The 9175-nt window shown below is 45.3% G+C and overlaps 1 protein-coding gene across 5 annotated transcripts in view; it reads right to left on the bottom strand.

The window, feature by feature from the left end:
- Window positions 1-1785: 1785 nt before the first annotated feature.
- PPIH (peptidylprolyl isomerase H) overlaps window positions 1786-9175 on the bottom strand; it is a 20021-nt gene continuing 12631 nt past the window's right edge. For 4 of the 5 annotated variants that reach the window (XM_032247181.1, XM_032247184.1, XM_032247183.1 and 1 more), the window contains one exon: window positions 1786-1960. The gene's annotated coding sequence lies outside the window, so the exon portion shown is untranslated. Of the gene's footprint in view, window positions 1961-2504; window positions 2821-9175 lie in introns of those variants that run through there. The other variant, XM_032247182.1, reaches the window with a different exon arrangement.

Raw genomic sequence — 9175 nt, 5'->3', positions numbered from 1 at the left:
TAATAATAATAATTTTCTTGTAGCCACCTCTCTACAAGCCGCACCAACAGTTCATGACAAGTTTCATCCCCTGTTCCAAAGCGGGAGAGTGCCACTCTAGAGCTCTGACAGTCCCCCTGCCATCCTGGGAGCTCATACCACCCAGGTGTCCATGGTGACTACCGTACAAATTCCAGTGCCTACCTTTAAGTGATGTGATGGGCAAGGGATTCATCTCAAGTATCTTCTCTGCAAAATAACTTTTACCTTGTCCCCCCATCTCTAACAGACTGTAGCCTAAGAACATAATTTCCTCTTCCTAGAAAGTCCTCGCCACCATGTTGATCTGGCGAATTCCAGCCTGTCAATACTTACCTCAAGCATCACCTCTTCTGAGAAGCCTTTTTTTCCCTCTTCCTCTCATACCACTATCATTCATGCAACAAATATTTATTCAGTGTCTATTATATATCAGAAGCTCACCTCTTCCAGGAGTTGGGGACAACAGCAGTTATATTAAAAAACAAACAAAACAGACCAAATGCATGTAAGGGCTCACATTCTAATACCACCTTGCATTGAAACTGTCCTGTTGCCTCTCACAAGTATGGGCCACATCTTACTCAGCTCCAGGGCCTAAGGACAGAGACTGGCATAGAATGTAGGTGCCAGGTGTAAGGGAGTTCAGCTGAACAGCCCATCACAAGAATGTCAGCTCCAGATCACAGCTGTTCATCCTCCTTCCCATCTCTTTACAATCCCTAGATAGTTACTTAAAAATCTCTCCTCCTCTAGATGACAGTACTTTCTCTACAATGTCCTCTGAAGTATGTTTACTTGGCTAGAGAGTTGAAAGTGTCTCTACTGTAGGGCCCTTATCAACATCTCCCTTGCCATCTGATACACTGAAACAACACTTTTAACCAAGTTCTATTGTCATAGAATTCAGCTGTTTGCTACCTTTGCTCCTGCAGTATCCTGCTGCTGGTAGTTATGAGGCATCCACATCCACAAGACAGGAGAAAGCAAATAAGAAAGGACACCCAGAAAGTGCCTCATGAAAGAAACATCAGGGAACTTTCTTCTTAGCCTCTTCAAAAAAGATGGGGTCTCACACTGTCACCCAGGCTGGAGTGCAGTGGCACAATCTTAGCTCACTGCAACCTCCCCCCTCCAGGTTCAAGCGATTCTTGTGCCTCAAGCCACCAGAGTAGCTGGGATTACAGGCCCATGCCCCATGCCGAGCTAATTTTTGTATTTTTAGTAGAGATGGGATTTCACCATTTTGGCCAGGTGGGTCTTAAACTCCTAGCCTTAAGTGATCCGCCCATTTCAGCCTCCCAAAGTGCTGGGATTACAGGTGTGAACCACTGCACCCAGTCCCAAAACGAACATTTTCTAAGGCATGTTACTGTTTATTACAAATTGCCTTCATATCCACTCTCTTATTTGACTCTTTCAAGGATGTTCTGAGGTAGGTAGATAGGTCAAGTTAGTGACCCTTTCCCCGCGGGCTCCATCCAGAACTAACCAAATTGAACCTACTGGGAACATCCCTGGAACAAGTAGTACTGTAAAGTCCTGGGGCTTTGGCTTCTTTGCCCATCAGCTTTAATCCAAGAGAGTTAGGTTTACTACAACTGCTTGCAAGTCAGAGCCATCAACAATACACAACAAAAGGGCTCTGGTCCATGCTGGCCTCTGAGGAGCGCCAGTCCTCCTGGCTAAAGCTGAGGTGTGAGCAGGCAGGGCTATTACAACCATTTAAAAAGAACACACAAACAAAACCAGAAAAACCAAAAAACATACACATACAAAAAAACTTTATTTACAGATGAAAACTTAAAGACAATCTTGGATTCTGAATCTCTGATACTTCCAGGGTCTCTTGATCAAATGGGGCAGCAGCAGGCAGGGAAGCAAACACGACAGCCAGTCCAGATTATCTTACTCAAGAACACCACCAAGAGGAAGGGAAGGCCTACAATGGCAGAGACAGGGAAGTCAGTGTGGGATGGGAAGGTAAGCACCTCAGAGGAACTGGAAGGGGACATCCCATAAGAGACAATGCTCCTAGCTATTCTTTTTTTTTTTTTTTTTTGAGATGGAGTCCGGCTCTGTCGCCCAGGCTGGAGTGCAGCAGTGTGATCTTGGCTCACTGCAACCTCCAACTCCCGGGTTCAAGCGATTTTCCTGCCTCAGCCTTCCGAGTAGCTGGGACTACCGGTGCCCACCACCACCCCCAGCCAATTTTTGTGTTTTTAGAAGAGATGGAGTTTCACCATATTGGCCAGGCTGGTCTCAAACTCCTGACCTTGTGATCCACCCGCCTCAGCTTCCCAAAGTGCTGGGATTACAGGGATGAGCCACCACACCTGGCCACTCCCAGCTATTCTCTACACTCTTAATCCTCTTTTCCCAAAAGGGTAGAACAGGTCTGATTTTCACCATAGGTCAGACCTTTGGCTCCCCAGAGCAAAGTTGAGCAGTATATTACAAAAGAACCAAAAAGAAATAAAGTAACATTTATGGTCAAGCATACTGTCTCATTTATTTGCCCTTCACAACTCTGTGCATAATATATTATCTAATTATGCAAAGGAGTGAAGTAGGGTGCCAAGGGGTTTAATGGCTTGACTAAAGTCACAGAATTAGACAGTGGTGGGGCTTCCTGGTCTACTTGGCTCCAAAGCCTTTGTCCTTTCTGTCAAGACTCTGATGGCTCTCTGTGGATGTCCAGAACAAAGAGCAATCCTTCTTCCTGGCAGGTTTTGGTCCCAGGATAGAGAGAAAGGGCAGTCCACACTCTTGGTTTATGGCCTTGAAGTCGAGCAAGCTATACTCAGAGAACAGGGTGAGTACACTCAGATACTATTGTCCCCCTCCTCCTTCCATTCCTCAAACACAGCCACCCCTTCCTTCAGTGAACAATGAGTACTGGCATTGTACTGCAGGCACAGACTGAAGTTTAACCGTGGGCCCCCAAGAAATGTATGAAAATATATAAATGTACTTTGTAAGTTGCATGGTGTGCCAGGACCTAAGCTCTGTCAGGCCAGGCACTACGTTAGTCAGCGTGGTCCTTGCTTTAAGAAGTTCTCAGTCCAGGGAAAAACAGACCAACACATTTGTGATACAGCGTGTTCAATGCCCCAATGGAGAGATGAACCAAGGGAGCACCCAGGTGGGAGCCACTGACTAGGTTAGACCTGGAAGAGGAGATGGAGGGATCAGGGATGGATTCATAACTGATGTTAGCCACAGCTGTGGGCAGGCTCCTGGGAGGTGCTGGGAGGATTTAGGATTTGTTAAAACTACATATAAACAGGATGTATTTCTGTTCTAAGACACATGTTCAATGTAGAAAATTCAAGCATAAATAAGGCAACTGAAAAGTCTCTCTGCTATCTCTGCTCGGCAGAAGTATTATCAACAGTCTGCTATATATCACTGCAGAGATTCCTGAAAGTTATTCAAAATAAACAGTACCATGCTTGCATAAATTACTACATCTTGATTGTCACTTAATTTACCTTAGAAATCTTGCTAACACATCCAGATCTATCTCTTTCTTTTTGTTAAGGCTGTATAGTATTCCATTGAAGAGGATGGAACCTCTATGTGTGTAGGACCTGGCTGCAAGGCAAGCAGCTCTGCCTTTGGACTGTTCTGGAGCCAAACATTCTCTCCTCCCTGGCCTTTTCAGCTGGCAGAGCTTCTGAGTTTCAGGACAGGGAACAAACAGTGTCACATGCCCAGCAGGCACGTAAATATTTGCTGTCAAATCTCCAGTGCTCCCCAGACACATATTTTCACGTAAAACCTCTTTTCTCTTGCCTGGACTACTACTGCAGTGGACTCCTCCCCGGCCTCCAGCCCATCCTCCACAATGCTGCCAGAGTCATCTTCTGAACACGAAAATTCAACTACAATATTCTGCTGAAAATCCTTCAGTGGCTCCTACTGGCCTGATTCTTTTCTGGAGGGTCAGTGCCCCTTTTGAGAATCTCAGGAGCATAATGGACTCCTTCCCCAGAAGGGAAAAAATACTGCATGTCTGAAAGTCAGCCCCTGGCCTCAGGATAACATATGAACTGTTAAGCTTAGTACTGGCCCTGGCCTCTCTCCAACATTCTTACCATTTGCTTTTCATATCTTCCTGCTTCAGTCAAATTGAATTATTTGCAGCTTCCTCTATACTTCCTACTGTTTCCTGCCTTTGTGACTTTGCAGAGGCTGTTCCCTCTGCCTGGAATGCCCTCCCCAGTTTTAGCCACTGACAAGTTATATTCTTTCTTGTACTAAACTGAAACATCATCTCTTCTGTAGTCTTCCCAACCACTCCGGGAAGATCAGGGCATTTCTGCTTTCCTTACCTTGTTCTAAAACCTCCAATACAGTGCCTTATTGTAATGTAATTGTCAGTTCCCCCAAAAGACTGAGTTCCTTGAAGGAAGGAACTGGGTTTTTCAAATCTGTAGCCTCATATGCAGCATGGGATCTATCTTAATTCATCTGGGCTTGGTGGTGGAATGAATAGAGGACCAGCCCAACTGCCACCAACACATCCTTCCTATGGGAATGTCTCATATCTACAGGTAATTCCAGAATGAAAGACAGTGTTTCCTAAACCTCAGTCATTCAAATAGCACTTTCACAACTGTTACAATATCTATCATCCACAGGTACAATTTCTTTTTTAAGCTAATCACTATTTGAACTTCAATATTGCCTCACTGTAAGCTGTGATAACTAAAATTATGTATTGTGCTAATTATATATATATATATATATATATATATATATATATATATATATATATTTCTTTTTTTTTTTTCTTTTTTTTTGAGACGGAGTTTCGCTCTTGTTACCCAGGCTGGAGTGCAATGGCGCGATCTCGGCTCACCGCAACCTCCGCCTCCCGGGTTCAGGCAATTCTCCTGCCCCAGCCTCCTGAGTCGCTGGGATTAGAGGCACGCGCCACCATGCCCAGCTAATTTTTTGTATTTTTAGTAGAGACAGGGTTTCACCATGTTGACCAGGATGGTCTCGATCTCTTGACCTCGTGATCCACCCGCCTCGGCCTCCCAAAGTGCTGGGATTACAGGCTTGAGCCACCGCGCCCGGCCTATATATTTTTTTCTAAGATTCAAATATTAAAGTAAAAGTCATCCCGGCACTAACGAAAGTAGTGTTTCCCACACTTCTCTATTAAGAAGTACCTGAGATACTTGTTACAAACATAACAACCTGGGTCTCACCTCAAAGCCACTCCACCAAACACTCCAGGGAAGGGATCTGGGAATTCGAAGGTTTAACTAGTGCCCCCAAATGAATATTATCTGTTGGAGAATTTAGGCAACAGTGAATTAAGGAAAGTTCTCTACCACTTGATATTGGTACCAGGTTTGGGGATCACTGGGAGGTGGGCAGCATATCAGACTAGCAGAGTTGCCAGAACTCAGAGGTGCCACCCTCTCCCACATATATGTAAGTAGCAAAGAACCCATTCAGCCTACAGCAGGAGAATCCTGAGAGTAAAGGTTCTTTATGCTATACATAACCAAATTTATCATAAAAAGTTTTCACAGAGCTGGGCACAATGGTTCATGCCTGTAATTCCAACACTTTGGGAGGCTGAGGTAGGAAGATGGCTTGAGTTCAGGAGTTTGAGACCAGTCTGGACAACATGGCAAAACCCCACCTTTTTTCTTTAATTTTTAAATTTTTTATTATTATGATTTTTTGAGATGGAGTCTCGTTCTGTTGCCAGGCTGGAGTGCAGTGGCATGATCTCAGCTCACTGCAACCTCTGCCTCCCAGGTTCAAGCAATTCTCTTGCCTCAGCCTCCCAAGTCGCTGGGACTACAGAAGCGTGCCACCATGCCCAGCTAATTTTTTAATTTTTTTAGTAGAGACGTGGTTTCACCACGTTGGCCAGGCTGGTCTTGATCTCCTGACCTTGTGATCCGCCCGCCTCAGCCTCCCAAAGTGCTGGGATTACAGGTGTGAGCCACCTCACCCAGCAGAGAGCCCACCTTTAAAATGTTAGGTGGGTGTGGTGGGGCACACCTATAATCCCAGCTACTAAGGAGGCTGAGGTGGGAGGATTCACTGAGGAAGATGTGACTGCGCCACTGCAATCCAGTGTTGGTGATAGAGTAAGACCCTGTTTAAAAAACAAAAACATGCCGGGCGCGGTGGCTCAAGCCTGTAATCCCAGCACTTTGGGAGGCCGAGGCGGGCGGATCACGAGGTCAAGAGATTGAGACCATCCTGGTCAACATGGTGAAACCCCGTCTCTACTAAAAATACAAAAAATTAGCTGGGCATGGTGGCGCGTGCCTGTAATCCCAGCGACTCAGGAGGCTGAGGCAGGAGAATTGCTTGAACCCGGGAGGCGGAGGTTGCGGTGAGCCGAGATCGCGCCATTGCACTCCAGCCTGGGTAACAAGAGTGAAACTCCATTTCAAAAAAAAAAAAAAACAACGCAAAAACAAAACCAAAAAACTCCCAGAACCCACTGAGATAAAACCAAGGTTTCTGTATCTAAAATTGTACAGACCAAGCACGGTGGCTCATGCTTGTAACCCCAGTACTTTGGGAGGTCAAGGCAGGCAGAACACTTGAGGTCAAGACTTCGAGATCAGCCTGGTCAACATAGTGAAACCCTTGTCTCTACTAAAAATACAAAAAATTAGCCAGGCATGGTGGTGCACGCCTCTGATCCCAGCTATTCAGGAGGCTGAGGCATGAGAATCGCTTGAACCAGGGAGGTGGAGGTTGCAGTGAGCTGAGACTGTGCCACTGCACTCCAGCCTGGATGACAGAGTGAGACTTTGGTTTAAAAAAAAAAAAGTTGTACAGAAAACTTCATTTTCACTAAAACCAAAGTCAGAACCTAGGAAGGCAAAACACAAAGGTTCTGGAAAGAAGTGCTCCATAGGGAGGCAGAACTGATCAAGTGACATCTATCGCCTTCCTCGCTGCTTCACCACATATGCCCAGTGTCTCGGCACAAGGCCTCAAATGCAGGATTAGGAGATACTTCATATGAATGCAATAGATTCCTGCTGGACTAGTGCCACCAAGAGATTATTTCCTCTTGGTCTTTTTCTTTGGGATATGGCAAGTTCCCAATGAAAAGATAGACTCTTACTCCCCATCGCCTTGCCTCTCAAAGTCTGCATCAGCGTCACCTGAGAGCTGATTAGAAATGCAGACTCTTACCCCCCACCCAAACCACCAAATCAGAACCACCATTTTATAACAAATTTCCTGGAGATCCATATGCACATTAAGGTATAAGAAATACTACCCAATAGGGCTTAAAAATACCACCTTCCTTCCCTCCAGACCCCTGTTCCCTGGGAAATTCATCTCCTCTTTTCATTAATGTTTCCCAAATCACATTATTCAGAAATGCAAAACAGGGCACCCATCTGTGGAACCAACCCCTTTGCATTAGACTGCCACCCAGATTCCCTAACACTTTAAAACCTGTGATAGGGATTTTTGGTAAAGTGAAACGTGATAATTCAAGTAAAGTTCTTAGGTCATTATGTGGGCATAGGAAGAATTCAATGTAAGTTAACTGCTTTAATTATAGTGTCCCTAGTATTAGCTACGAGATTCAGTTCTGAGCAAGCCAGGGCAAGTAGACTGAGTTGCTAGGTTTAGAGCTTGCTGTCCAGTACAGTAGCACTAGCCACAACTGGCTCTTTACGTTTATTATTTTTTAAATTTACTTAGTTATTTTTGAGACAAGGTCTCACTCTGTCGCCCAGGCTAGAGTGCAGTGGCATGATCTCGGCTCATGATCTCGGCAGAGGTTTCTGCCTCCTGGGTTCAAGAGATTCTTGTGCCTTAGCCTCCGGAGTAGCTGGGACTACAGGCATGTGCCACCACGCCTGGCTTATTTTTGTATCTTTAGTAGAGAAGGGGTTTTACCATGTTGGCAAGGCTGGTCTCAAACTCCTGACCTAAAGAGATCCACCCGCCTCGGCCTCCCAAACTGCTGGGATTACAGGTGTGAGCCACCATATCTGGCCTAATTTAAACGTAATAAACTACAGCTTAGTTCTATCAATAAAAAAATAAAAATAAATAATAAATAATAAATAAAAATTTAACAATTTAGTCCCTCAGATGAACCAGCCACATTTCAAGTGTTTCGTTGTCACATGGCACTGGTAACTACCATACTGGACCTCCCAGATCTGGAACCTTTCCATCATCACAGTCCATGGGCAGTCCTGGTCTAGAGGGCCTCTGGAATGTACAATGGCCACCTGAGGAATGTGTTCTGCTTGGGTTGCAGGCTGAGACGAATGGCTTTCTTGGAGGCAAAAGTTCATATAACTTTTTGCTAACAGTTGGTGATCCCCATCTTCAGAAATAAAACCCCAACAAGGACTTCCAGTAACTTTATGTAAAACACTCAAAAAGATACAGAAAAGAGGCCCCAACATAAAGAATTTCTAAATTTTATTCTTTTTGTTATCTTTTGTCCTTGGGTAGTGATTAGTGGTCAATCTTTGGAAAGAAAGGTCCCATGAACTTAACTTTGGAAATGAGTAAGAGAGGGAGGGAATGGCCAGCAGTCATTGAAGAGGGAGAGCAGGCTGAGCCCAAGGGGCACCCAGTGCTGGCAGAAAGGAAAGCTCGGGGTGTCAAGTGGGCCTAAGAAGGGATCAACAGGCTGAACAAGAGAGGTCCACATGCAGCTCCCAGCACACACTTGTACATTCCAGCCTCAGCATTTGCTCACACCAGTTCCCTGCCTAAAATGCCTGACATTCTCCCTCTCTACTTAACTCATGTAATAAAGTTTTACCAAATGCCTGTAAGTGCCAGATATTCTGAACACAGAGTCGGTCACAAACAAATGTATGTAGCATCATTAAAATGGTCAGGTATCTGACTGGATATCCATTTGTAAAAAAGACAAGAAAAAGTCCTATCTTGGCCGGGCGCGGGGGCTCACGCCCATAATCCCAGCACTTTGGGAGGCCGAGGCGGGTGGATCACGAGGTCGAGAGATCGAGACCATCCTGGTCAACAAGGTGAAACCTCATCTCTACTAAAAATACAAAAATTAGCTGGGCATGATGGTGCGTGCCTGTAGTCCCAGCTACTCAGGAGGCTGGGGCAGGAGAATTGCTTGAACCCAGGAGGCGGAGGTTGCGGTGAGCCG

Source organism: Sapajus apella, unplaced genomic scaffold (assembly GCF_009761245.1).
Source record: "Sapajus apella isolate SASKATOON/1434 unplaced genomic scaffold, GSC_monkey_1.0 scaffold62, whole genome shotgun sequence".
Taxonomy (NCBI): Eukaryota; Metazoa; Chordata; class Mammalia; order Primates; family Cebidae; genus Sapajus; species Sapajus apella.
The sequence above is the reverse complement of the archived record's forward strand: the minus strand, read 5'-3'. Positions and strand labels throughout refer to the sequence as shown.